Genomic DNA, 13,630 nt, shown 5'->3' with positions numbered 1-13,630 from the left:
TGCTATAAATCCAGGCTTCTTCACTGACTCTTGATTCAGTCATTTCCTTGTGGGATACCTAGGGAACTAACAAGAAACCAATTCCAAAATCAAATTGAAGGCTTATTCAGTAAGTTTCCAGTTATGTTATGTAAGAAGTATGACTACTGTCAACAAATGAAGTTGAAAATTATTTTAATTGTAGCTCAAGGATGTCCTACTCTCTGAATTTCCTTAGTCTGGATCTAGTTCCATGCTGAGTGAAGGGTAAAGTTTAAAAAACATCTATGTTCATAGCTCATCACTGGAACTTTCTGTATTTACTGTCTGGCAAAGGTAACACCTAATATTGTGTTGGATGAGACACCCACAACCACTGCACTGAGGACTTTCTTGTCAATCTAGGTCTTGGTGCCTGGACCGGGGAAAAGAGAGCATAGGCGGTAATCTTGCCTATTTGATGCTGGTCTTTTTCCCAGGGCACATGGGAAGAGAGTGGGGTGCTCAGCTCTATCCCGGATGACTTCAATAAGAAGTGGTGGCAGGTAACAGGCTAGAGCCTGGGAAGAAGTGAGTGGGACTGGAAGGGGAGGCAATATATTTGAGAAAGGGGGCCATAGCCCCAAATTCCACTTCATTCTCAATCCTCTCTTTCCTACCTCTCCATCGCTCTTTTCCATGATTAAAATAGGATTTCTTGGGGCCAGCCCGGTGGTGTAGTGGTTAAAGTTCACGTGCTCCACTTGGGTGGTCCAGGGTTAGCAACTTTGGATCCCGGGTGTGGACCTATGCACTGCTCATCAAGCCTGTGGCAGGCATCCCACATATAAAATGGAGGAAGATGGGAAGATGGGCACAGGTGTTAGCTCAGGGCCAATCTTCCTCAGCAAAAGGAGGAAGACTGACAACAGGTGTTAGCTCAGGGCTAATCTTCACCAAAAAAAAAAAAAAAAAGGAATTCTTGAGGCTTCACCTATTTGCTTTTTCTTCTGATTTTTCCTATTGGCGTGTTTCTGTCAATCTTCTCTAATCCAACCAATCTAACAAACCTACACATGGTAATATGATAAAGCATTTTATAGGTTTTATACATATAAAGTTCTCTCAGACAACATTTATTTAAATGTAAATTAAACCTCTCTAACTATGTTTCAACCAGAGAAGTGATTCAAATTTGAAACCCCATGGTAAAATGGTTCGGAGATAATACTTTTGAAAGTTCCTATTTTGATTGCAGGTTGCCTTGATCAACCACAGAATACATCCTCAAAGATCCAGGTGAAAGATTTAAAAATGTTATAGTTCATAAGAATCACATGAAAAACTACCCAAATATCCATCATTCAACTATAAAACAATTAAAACAGAATACATTATTCATATACTCAACAACATGGATGAATCTAAAATACACGCTTTTGAAAGAAGTCGATCAGTTACAAAAAACATATACCATTTATTCCATTTGTATGAAGTTTAAGAAAGGGCACCATAGTGGTATTTTTTCTCTGGAGTGTTATTACATGAAAAGGGGTATGAAATATCCTTCTCGGGTGATGGGAATTTGCTTTATCTTCATTCTAAATGGTGGTTACATAAGTATATTCATATGTAAATATCCAGATGCACACTTGAGATTTTCTACTTTACTGTTATACTTCAATTACAAAAATCACTTGGGGTACTTACTGAAATACAGATTCCTGAGCTCTCCTATAGATATTTTGATTTAGTAGCTCGGTAGTCCCAGGAATCTATATTTTTTATTAAGCCCTTCAGGGCATGATGATGTAAATAGTCTATGGACCACATTTTAAAAACACTGGGCTAAAAGTGGGACTCTACAGCTCCAGTGAGAACTCGCGGCCAGTCTAGGTTATTGATTCTTTCATATTTAATAGTTAAATCATGATTTATGTGCATATGCAATTTCAACCGAATTCTTTCTTATTGTGAATCAAATCATAATTCTATTACTAAACTATTTTTTTTATTCAAATAAGCAAGAGGAAATAATTTGGTCATGATATGGAATTCTTTAAACTATTTCCTGACAGCTTTCAAAAGCCAGGCTATGTAACCCTTACAACCTCTTCATTCTTTACCCCCATCCCCACATGCAATTCTCATTCCTTGTTGAGCATCAAGTTTTGGCCTCAAATCCAAGGGACACAGTATAATGAGTGAGTTTCTGGACTACCTGTTTAAAACTATTCGCTTTCATTTATTAACTGTAAACAATGCCGTGTTTCAATATGCAACTATATTCCAAAACTTCTTAAATAACTTCCTTCGGTTTAGAAATTGAATATCTATTTTTCCCCTCATAATCTCCCAGTAATTCTCATAAGGATGCAATTGTTAAGGTAAGCAAGAATTTAAATTTAAATACAATTATGGCAAGATTTGTATTGAAGTCTATACAGTACATGAATTTAATTTTCTTCATTTTCAATTTACTGACAAGTAATTCAACTCAAGATAATATAATCACTCTGATAAATTCCTTTGCCAAATCTTGAAGATTTGGAAAGTTGTTATGCTAAAAAGGGATTTGAATTTATAGATATGATGGCTAACTTTATTCTCTTAAATCTTCTTTAATCTGTCGAATTAAATAAATAGTGTAGGTAAAGAATTCTTTCAAAATATATTATCTGTTAGACTTTACTAAAGATACATCAATTTAAATGGAAATTCATTACATTAAAAATATAATACAAATATTTTGTTGAGAATATAGAACATACTGATAAATTTAATCGCCCTGTTGTTCACAAAAATTTAAAAAAGAGAAAATGAGAGGGAAACGAAGAGAAAGGAGAGTGAGAAAACACAAATAATAAAGAAAAAGTTTTACATGTATTGCATTTAGTGTTGAGTGTGCTCATTTCAATAGACATATTTAGCAGAACAAGAATAAAGTATGTGCTGACTAACTTAATAGCTAAGTTTGGTAACTTTATGGTCAAATCAACCCAAATTCAAGGCCTAGCTTCACTACTTAGTAACTATGAAACTTTGGTCAACTTATTTAATTTCTTGAAATAATGGTACTTATATTAAGTTTGCTGTAAGTGTTAACTCAGATATTTGAAAAATGCTAAACACAGTGCCTGGTACATAGTAATTGCTCAAAAAAATGTTACTTGATAACATGGTGATGATGGTGACACTTTTAAGTAACGATTGATGTAAGGTACTAGTTAAGAGGGAAGTATCCTTATTTAGAGTAAAAAGAGTAACACCTAATTCAAAATGATCCTCCTGAATTTCACTATTTCATCTCTAAAACATTCCATAAAAATTTAATTAAATATGGAGAAGATACATTTATTTCTTTTAAGACCTATTTTAAAACCATAGCAAACAAGGAATTTTGCCTTTCTTGGATTTAGCACTGACCTAATATGCTAGTATGTGCACAAAGCTTATAAATATATTGGATATGCCGGATGACAATTAACATTTTTACTAATAGACTTTAATAACTGAGGTCCAACAGCAAAATTGAACCAAACAAAAAAGTCTTCCCAAACTAAACCAGACTAGAGTAATTCAAAATAAACCAAAGAGAGCCCATTCACAGAAGATATGGCATAAAATCGAACACAAAGACCATAAAATGTTTACAAATATCTATGTTATAATTTTGAGTTGCACACTATTTCTACTTGGTAAATCTTGAAGAACTGAAACTTATGGTGTTCTCAAAGGAGATAATTCAAAGAAACAAAGTAAAAATGATGATACATTTCATTGGCTTATTTCTGCATTTAAAATTTTAGTATACGTTGCTCATTTCTGGAAGGCTACTTGAAATAATAACAAGATTATTTGAATTTTAGTTATTATCGCATGACAATATATTTATATTGCCTCATAAATGAGATTAAGAGAGATTGGAAAACCAAAACCTCTCCCTCTCATCTCACTCACTCCCTCCTGCCCCCTATTTCTGATGAGTCACATTGTCAGTGAACAAGTTTAAGAAAGTCCTTCACATACGCCTAAAGCTTACAAATTCTATTTTCAGGAGCTAGACACTCTGGTATTTATAAAATGCTTAAAGAAGATAATTAGTGGTGGCATGATTTTCGTTTCGTTAATGGGTTATGGAAGAGCTTTTCCTTTCTACCAGGCTCTTCTGTCTCAGAAAGTAATCCTTTTGCATCAGTGATCACCAGGATTCACCCAGTTGAGGTATGGTTAGGTGTACATACCCTTCTTTTCTCACTTTCCAAGCAAGTCCATCCCAAAGCCATGTGCTTGCTCAAACATTCCCATTTAGAAGGATGATTCTTTAAATATAAAATGGATGGAAAATACTTATCACAGTGCTTGGTACTATATTGCATGAGTTTTATGGATGTGGCACAGAAAATGCCCAAAAGTCAGATAGTAAGTGGCAGAGCCGGATACTCATCCAGGCAACCTTTTATCACTGCCTTCAACAAGCCTTGATTATTTTTATTCTCTCAGTATGGTTACTTCTAAATCAAGAGAATTTGATCAGGCGAGCCCTAACACTTATCTTAGGATAGTGCTAGGCCCTGGAAGACGTAGTCATTTAGCTCAGGGCACAATCAGACATGTGCAGTTGGTGCCACCTGCCAGCGGCCCTTTCAGCAGATGTAGCTCTTAGTTTTCTGTTGACGGACCTTCCAAGTGAACATAGAGGTGGATGCTCCTAAAGCCAGATGTTACTCAGAGTAACCCATCTCCTCCATCTGGTCACCAGCTGAAAATGGAGAGAAATGGGACACCTGTATTTGGCAAGATTTAGGGGGAAGAGGAAAATGGGATTCTAAAACTGTCAATGATTAATTAAGATGGTGGGAAATCCTAAAACTCCAGTAACATGCCCACTCTAACACTCAAGCTGCCTCCACCTGTGCTATTGTTTTGGGGCTGTATCACTCTGGGAAATAAAAACTATAGTTAAGCTCTTATTTTAAAGACTATCTTTGTAAACATTTAGTTAAGGCTTACTATGTGGCAAGCACTGTGCCAACTGTCCAATTTCATAAGCTACCAGCTAATGCTGCTTGGAAACTTATTGAATTGTTGTGCTGTGGGTGAGGCAGGAAATGTGCACATTTCTACCTGCAGGTAATAGAAGGAAATTGGCTTTAATCATTGGCAAGTAGCACTGTGCCTGCTAGCAGCAGCCCTGTGGAAAACTCCACCCAACGCAGGTTTCTGGTGTCTGTTCTTCTCTTTCCCTTGGTTTTTCCTTCATACCATTCTATACTATAAAAGCAAAACAAACAAATGAAAGAGAAAAAACTCCCAAAGAAACTTTAGGGATCTTTCTCTCATCTTGCCTTCTCAATGTGTAGGTAAGGAAATTGACACACACACAAAAACCCAAAAAAGCTAAGGTACTGGACTGAGGTCAGACAACTGATGCTGAAAAAAATTAAAAGAAAAGAAAATTAAGAGTAGGCTATTGACTATTTTAGGGAAAGAGCACAATTTAATCACTAGAATCCAAAGCAGAGTAGATAAATCACAGAACCATAGAGTTTTAAAGCTTAAAAGTATCTCAAATACATCCTCCAAATTAAGTCGCCCACTCTAGATCTCATGGCTACCTCAGTAGGAAAGCCAGACGCAAAGTCTCCCCTGATGGCCTTACTACAGCTTCTCCAATTCCAGAGATGTCTCAAATGTCTCCTGCTACTCACCTGACACCAACCTGCTCTTTTTCACATCTGGTTGTGTAGAACATTTCAAAACCCATTCCTCTTCTTATGAGGGCAGCCTATGTGACGGGAATTAAGAGAATTTAGGAATACAGAAGACTGAGCAAGACGAGCAACATCTCTACCCTCAAAGAACTAATATTAACATGGGTAAACTGACAATAAACACATAAACAAATAAATAAGCAAGAAAATTAAAAATTGTTATTATCCGGAAGAGAATAATTGGGCATTGAGATAGAGGGTGAGATCAGGGAAGCCACTTTGGACAAGGTGGTGAGGGAAGATCTCGGTGTGGATGTGACATTTGAAGTGAGACAAGAAAATGAGGATGAGGTAGATATGCCAAGAGCTAAGAGAGAAACCCTTTGGGCAGAGGGATGGTTCTGCTTGAGTTGTATCCATGCCGAGAGCCACAGAGGGCTCTCCACAGATGAAGAGGCAAATGCAAGGGCCAGGGCATCAAAGCTTGGGCACCTTCCAGGAATCACAAGAGCATAAGGTGCCATGGGAGGAAGGACCAAGCCTGGGGCTGAAGGGTAGGCAGGGGCCAGAGTGAGGACCAGCCCTAAATGTTCTGCATAGGCGTGAACCATATGGAGGCATTGTGAGCTTTTCAATACTTTGTTTCTTTGTTGATTCTTGAGTGGATTTTATTTGGTTGATTTAGATTTTAAAAGTGTCAGGGAAGTCATCCTTTTAAGAGTCCTCAGGGAATCTTTTCCAAAAGGAAAATAATCAAACTTAAATTGTGATTATTAAGTTTGAAATAAACAAATGTAACTAGTTCACATTTTAAAGAAAGTGTGAAATGTGGTGTTTTGACTGCTTTTTAATTTGTAATCTAATTTTAAAACCTGTTAAATTTTAAATCAGCTGTTAAATTCTATAATACTGATTTATTTTCTATAGCTTATCTGCATAACATCACTGTTTCCTACATACCAATTTTTTTTTTTTTAATTAAGAGTTACTTAGGAGCACTTAAAAAACAAAATACAAAAAAAGCAAAAGCCTCTTGCCATCTGTTCTAGGTGATTTTTGCAATTACAACATATCAGTTTTGAATGAGGAGAGAATCTACAGCAGGAAGTCTTTTAATTGCCAGTGCAAAAGACTATGAATTTTTCTATTTATGTAACCCACAAGAGGGGAAAGAGCTACTTTATAGAGTTGTGTTGTTGTTGTGCTTTTTTTTAAATTATAAAAATATAAAATGATTAACTCACCCTTACACTTAATGTCAATAAGTCCATCAATAAACATTTATTAAAACTTTACAAAGTTTAAAGTGCTTTATTGAATGTTTGGTGGTTATTCAGAAATGAAAGCCATAGAGTTACAATCCTGGAGGGGAATATTAGATACCCATGAAAAGATGACCAATAAAACAAGGCTGCATAGGATCAATTAAAACTGGGTGGTGGAGATCAAAAATGTCATTGAGGATCACATTGGGGAGCATGTATTTGAAAGTGGTTGTCAAAGTTGGGGTTCAGACCAAACTGGAAAAAGACAGTTTGAGACACACGGGAAGGAGGGTGACAGCAGAGGAGGAGAAAGCAATGCGGGTTACATAACTATGACACACACTAAAGGATTGCTCCAGTCTAACTCCATTGTCTTGCCAAAAATCCAGAAACAGTAAAAATTAAAACCAGATCAGGAAAATAATATTTAGTAAGAGTTTACTTGCACAAAAGAACAGTTCATGAACTGGGTGTCTTCAAATCCAAAAGTGATGTGAAGGTCAGAGGCATGACACTTCAGGATGACTTATAGGGTGGAAATGAGGAAGTGGTTAACCTTTCCAATGATCAGTTATTACAAGGAGGATTTCTAGACAGCAGGGATTGGTGAAAAGTGATTACCTTATACCAAGATAGGAAGATGACATCAGTTTCTTTTATGATTATCTACACATTTGCAAGAAATAACCTAAATGATGTTTCGCATATGTTCATGAAATATGCTAGATTTAGTTTTGCTTATGTGGCTTAAACGGTCTTGTCTGCTTGGGGAATTTTCAAGGCTGGTGTCTGTTTTGTCTTATTGTAACAGTCTGTAAGCCACAGCAGTCCATGGGTACAGATTGGATCATGTTAACAATTTTTCACTGTTTCTGCGATTCTAGCCCTCCATCAGAGAAATTGCTGTGATTTTAGCCTTGTCCAAATCGCACACTGTGCCTCTCACCCTCAGTTATTTCTGAGGGTCCTAAGAGGGTGTTACTCGTGTGCTTGCTAAGTCCCCTCTGCTCCCACGTGGTGATCCTCCTTGTTGCTCTCTCGAGGAATGAGGATGAAACCTCTGCCGCCTCTCTCACTTGCGGGAGATCTCACCACTGTCTCAGACACTGCTGTCTTCCCCGAGACATCTGCAGGCCCTGCCAAAGGCCCGGTCTCGGTTTCCCACGGCCCCCACCCCACTTCATTGCTGCCGAGATGCTGACTGTCTCAAATGCCAGATGCACGGCCTGTTCTCTCCAGTCTACCCTGTACAGAGTCATGGACGGAAGGCGAGAATCCCTTTCTTTCGGCCTTGTGCCATCCACTCGGCTACATGGGCCCAGACATAACACTAACTGGTGCTCCAATGTCTCTCTTCCAGAGCGCTTTGTGAAAACAACTCATTCCTTCTTTTTCTTAGCAGGGTTTCTCGTTTCAGGCCCCACACATGGGTTGATGCAAGTGGAACAAGATGACAAATCAGAATCATAGATCTGACACACTTAGGAGCTCACTGTGAAGAACAATACCATTCTGTGGACAAGCTACTGGACGAATATGATTTTCTGAATGCAGAAGCAGTAATCGGACAAACTTGCCCTAAATGAAGGCAGAGGTTTCCTCTTCTCAATTTATCACTTTTTGCAGTGGAACTAGACCGGCTTGGGTGCTATATGAACGCAGGGTGGGAAGGCAGGCAGTTCTGTGGCTGTGTTCCCAGAGCTGTGAGCTCTGGTCCCAACTCCACCTCTCAACTATGTGATTTTAGAAGTCCTTTTAGGACTTTGGATTTCAGATTCTTTTTAATCTGAAAACAAAAATAACAAGGTTGGCTTAAATGATCTTTTGTTTGTTTATCTTCCTAAAATTCAAGTCTATAAATATATTAAAGATCATTATATTCCCATGTGTTTGAAAATACCAACTCAATCTAAATAAGAACAGTGCTTCTTGTGGGACCCTTGAAGCTCTGTGTCAAGTTAGCCCTGTTGACTTAATACGTAAAGTATTATTATCAAGCACATACCATGAGTGAATATTAATTTGCAAACTCTGGAGAACAAGAAACAAAAACACTTTTAAAATTCTCTTTAAATCCATATAAAACTGCCTCCAAACCTCTCCCTTCTTTGCTTCTCTACCCTCTGGAAGGAAATTCTACTTTAATCAGTGTCATGGCCCTTCCTTTCAAAATGGCCCCAGAGACTGGGGAAATTAGGTAACTTCTGAAATTTAGGTAGGACCTTCAGTCTCTACCTGCACTATGATGGCTGCTGCCATCTTCATTTTCTGTAGCTGACAGGTCTCCACTTCTGAGCTACTCATGGGGCATCAGCATCTTTGCAGAGGCCAGTGGCTCTGTCCAGGGTCCACCCGCCCCACGTGCAACATATTTCCACCCCCTTTGAGGTCTTGCCTTCTCCTCAGGGCATTACCACAGAGCAGGTCACAAGTGTCCACAAATGGCAGGGTCAACTGGCCTTTGTTTCTTCCTGATTTCTAGGAATTTTCTCCCTTTTCATTCTCTATCCATAGTCTCTTCAATATGTTTGCCATTTACTGAACAAAGGAAGAGCTGTTATCTGTTTTCTCTCCTGTGAAATTATCTAAGGCAATGAATATGTGGGCCTGGCTACCTGCTTGAATGAGAGGAGAGGAAATTAAGGAAAAATCATATACACATTAATATCCTAATAGATTATCCTGCTTACACCAGCTGGCTGTAGCAGTGAAGGGAAGTGATTCATTTAACTAGCATAAAATAAGGATGAAAATTAGCACTGGCTTCAAGTAAATCAAGTCAGGTTAACGGTGCGCTTTTGTTGGTTTTAAAACTGACTCTAGGTCAGGTCGATAATCCCCTCTTGTTCGTACTGCCAGAAAAAGAAGACAAAACGAAATAAAAATCTCCAAGTCAAAGTGAAGACAATGACGTCAAGTTCTTAATTTGAAATCACAAGTGTAAATTTCTGAACAATCATAGCAAACTGCCTAGATTTGCCTCTTTTCTATCCAAGTACATGTCTCTCTCCAATCCATTGATGCTACCTGCCTGCTTTCATACTTGAGTTTTGGGTTGTCTTGCTCAGAAACAGTGTCCTGCCATGATGGCAGGTGCATTAATGCTATTGCTGAAGGTTGCCTCAACTATCATGTCTTTGGTGCCGATGCCTAGTGACTATTCTCTTGCCTCTCTTTCCATCTTCCATGGCCCTCTGAGTTCCAACTTCCCTCATTCTAGACTACCCAGCATAACCTTTAATATTTTGGTTTTAGGCCTGCCTGAAAGGTTCCTCTATGGCTCCTCTGTGTTTCTGAGCTCTGCCCCCAGGCCCAGCTGCTAACAGGGCCTACCCTCCTTCCCTAACCCAGTTTTCTACCCACATACATGGCACAAAATGGACTTGAGTACCCACTTCAACACAACTATGTTACCCCGAAACCTTGTATCCATGCAGTTTCACAGAAAGCTTTTTATGCAGGGGTCAGTATATACACTAAATACTACTAATAATACAAGAAGCACAACTTGCAAAGTGAATGGTTACTTAGACTACTTAATAACTCATATTTTCTATAGGAATTATTTTCCATTTGCCTGGGCACTTATCAACACGTATTCAAAAATCTGGGAAAGACTAGCCTTGTTCTTCACAGAAAAACAATTTGATGAACTTTTTGATGATTACACATTTGATGGCTCTGGGACATTGCAAGAAATATAGAAAAGGAAGCATCTATTATTTTGTTAACAGTATGTCACTTTAGTTATAATGTGGCTGTGGATATACTGCTGCCACCTGCCCCGCAAGCTCCTGTGACGACAAAGAATTTCCTGAAGGGAGGGATTTCTATTAAGCAACGTTGTCTTATCAAGGCCACTTGTCTTATATGCCACTCAGTTTGTCACTTTGGGAGAGAAGGGAACAACATAGAAATAACAATCAAAATACCTCATCTGCATCTACAAATCACAAGAACTCTGATTAATAACAAGTAAGTGCCTTATAAAAGTGTAATGGAGATTGCAGAAATGCTGAATCAGACATCTACCTTGTCAGCCTTTGCAAGCCTCAGTTTCCTAATCTATATATACAAGTGTCTGTGTGATAACAACTTACCTTGTAGGCTTGTTGTGAAGACTCAGTGGTGTGATGGATAGAAAATGCATAATATTGTACTTGACACAAAGTGAATATCACCATTTTTTATTAGTTTCTCTTATCTCAACTTCTTTCCTTGGGAATATATCCATAATATATCAACTCTCATAAGGCTCCTCATTTAGGAACTAGAAATAGGAGTTTTAACTCAACACATACACAAAGGCTGGGGAAGGAAAGCTGAATAAAATATTGCAGGTATATATTTTATAATGTTTTTTAATGGCAAACCGCATATAGCTTTTTAATAGCATACAGCAAATTCAGGCTTTGTGGTGTACTATTTGGTGAATTTTGATAGAGTTCTGCATTTAGCAACATAATCATGATATGGAACAGTTTCTTCACAGTCAAAATTTCCCTTGTGCTGCCCCTTTGTCATCAATCCCTCACTCCAATTCAACCTCTGCAACCACTGATCTGTTCTCTGTCCCTGTGGTTTTGTCATTTCTGAACGTCTTATAAGTGAAATCATAGAGAGTCAGACTGTTAGTTCTGGCAACTTTTATTTACCCAAAAGCAAATGCAATTTATTCATGTTGTTATATGTATCTATAGTTGAGTCCTTTTTATTGCTTTGTGTAGCTTTACCACAGTTTACTTTTCCAATCACTGGTTGAAAGATATTTGGGTTGTTTCCAGTTTTTGGTGATTTTGAATAAAGCTGCTATAAACATTCACCTATGCGTTTTTGTGTAAACCTAAGTTTTCATTTCTTTTGAGTAAATACCTAAGAGTTTAATTGCTAGGTGGTATAATAAGTGTATGGTTAACTATAAAAGAAATGCTGTACTGTTTTCCAAAGTAGTTGCAACATTTTCTATTTTCACCAGCAATGTACAGGAGTTTAAGGTGTTCTCTATCTTCGTCAGCACTTGGTCTTGTTAGATCTACCCCCCCAGCATTCTAATAGGTACACAGTGGTATCTCATTATTATTAAGATGCACAACATTGTTATTCATCTCCCTAATGAACAGAAATGTTGTTTCCATGTGCATCTTTTCATGTGCTTAATTGCCATCTATGTCCTTTGATGAAATATCTATTCAAATCTTTTGCCCATTTTAAAAATTGTGTTGTTATTTGATTGTTGAGTTTTGAGAACAATTTACATATTCTTAATAAAACTCCTGTCAGATATATGATTTCCAAATATATTCTCCCAGTTTGTGATTTGTCTTTTCATTCGCTTGACAGTGTCTTTTGCAGAGCACAAGTTTTTAATTTCGATAGAGTACAGTTTATCTTTTTATCTTTTATGAATTGTGCTTTTGGTGTCACATTGTAGTAGTCAGAGGTCTTCAGAGAAACAGAACCAATAGGATGTGTATATATAGACGGAAAGAGAGACTTATTTTACAAAGTTGGCCCATGCAATTATGGAGGCTGGCAAGTCCAAAACTTGCAGGATGGTCTGTCAGGCTGGAGAAACAAAAAAGAACAGCTCAAGTCCACAGGCTGTCTGCTGGCAGAATTCACCCTTGCTTGGGGGCGGTCAGTCTTTTGTTCTATTAAGACTTTCAACTGACTGGATGAGGCTCACTCCCATTAGAGAGGGCAATCTGCTTTACTCAAAGTCCACAAATTTAAATGATAATCTTATCCAAAACACTATCACAGAACCATCTAGAATAATGTTTGATCAAATATTTGGGCACTGTGGCCCAGCCAAGTTGACCATAAAATTAACCATCACAAGCATCTAAGGACTCTTTGCCAAACCAAATAATATGATAAATTTTTCTTATGTTTTCTTCCAAAGTTTTACATTTTTAGTTTGGGAAAGAAGATAAGTTTAATAACTTTAATTACAAAAAGATATTTTTAATAGCAATAAAATCCCAAACACACAAAATCTAACAAAATATATGCAACATTCTTATGATAAAAATTATAAAACTGCATTGAGAAACATTAAAGAAGGCCTAAATAAATGGAGAACTAAATAAAGAAGGTCTAAATAAATAAATATTCATGAAAAGGAAGACTTGTTATAGTAAAAATGTAAATTCTCCACAACTTAATCTATGCAATTCTTCAAAATCTCAACAACGTTTTATGTTTATTATTTTTTGCTTTTTTTATGGAACTTAAAAAGCTGATTCTATAATTTACATTGACCTATAAAGGAAAGAGACTAGCTGACATTACTACGCAGAAACACCTTTCTAGATAGCAAGACTTATGTTAAAGCTTTATTAAGACAATCTAATATTGGTTCAAGATAGACAAGTTAACCAATGAAACAAAATAGAAAGTGCAGAAATGGAACTGTTTAAATATAGATATGATAAAAATGACATTAAAAAACAATAGGAAAAGAATAGACATTCAATATATGGTTCTGGGGCAACTGGCTATCCACCTGGAATAAAATGAAATTGTATCACTTCCTCCTAACTTATTTAAATGTTAATTCTTTGACAATTAAAGACAAGTGTGAGAAGCAAAATTTTAAATTTTTAAAAGACTTAAGAGCTTATCTTATTGATCTCAGAGTAGGAAAGTATTTCTTAAATAAATTTCTTAAATAAATTGCAAAAAGTACAC

This window comes from Ceratotherium simum, chromosome 15 (genome assembly GCF_057802395.1).
Source record: "Ceratotherium simum simum isolate JZ-2026a chromosome 15, ASM5780239v1, whole genome shotgun sequence".
Taxonomy (NCBI): Eukaryota; Metazoa; Chordata; class Mammalia; order Perissodactyla; family Rhinocerotidae; genus Ceratotherium; species Ceratotherium simum.
The sequence above is the reverse complement of the archived record's forward strand: the minus strand, read 5'-3'. Positions refer to the sequence as shown.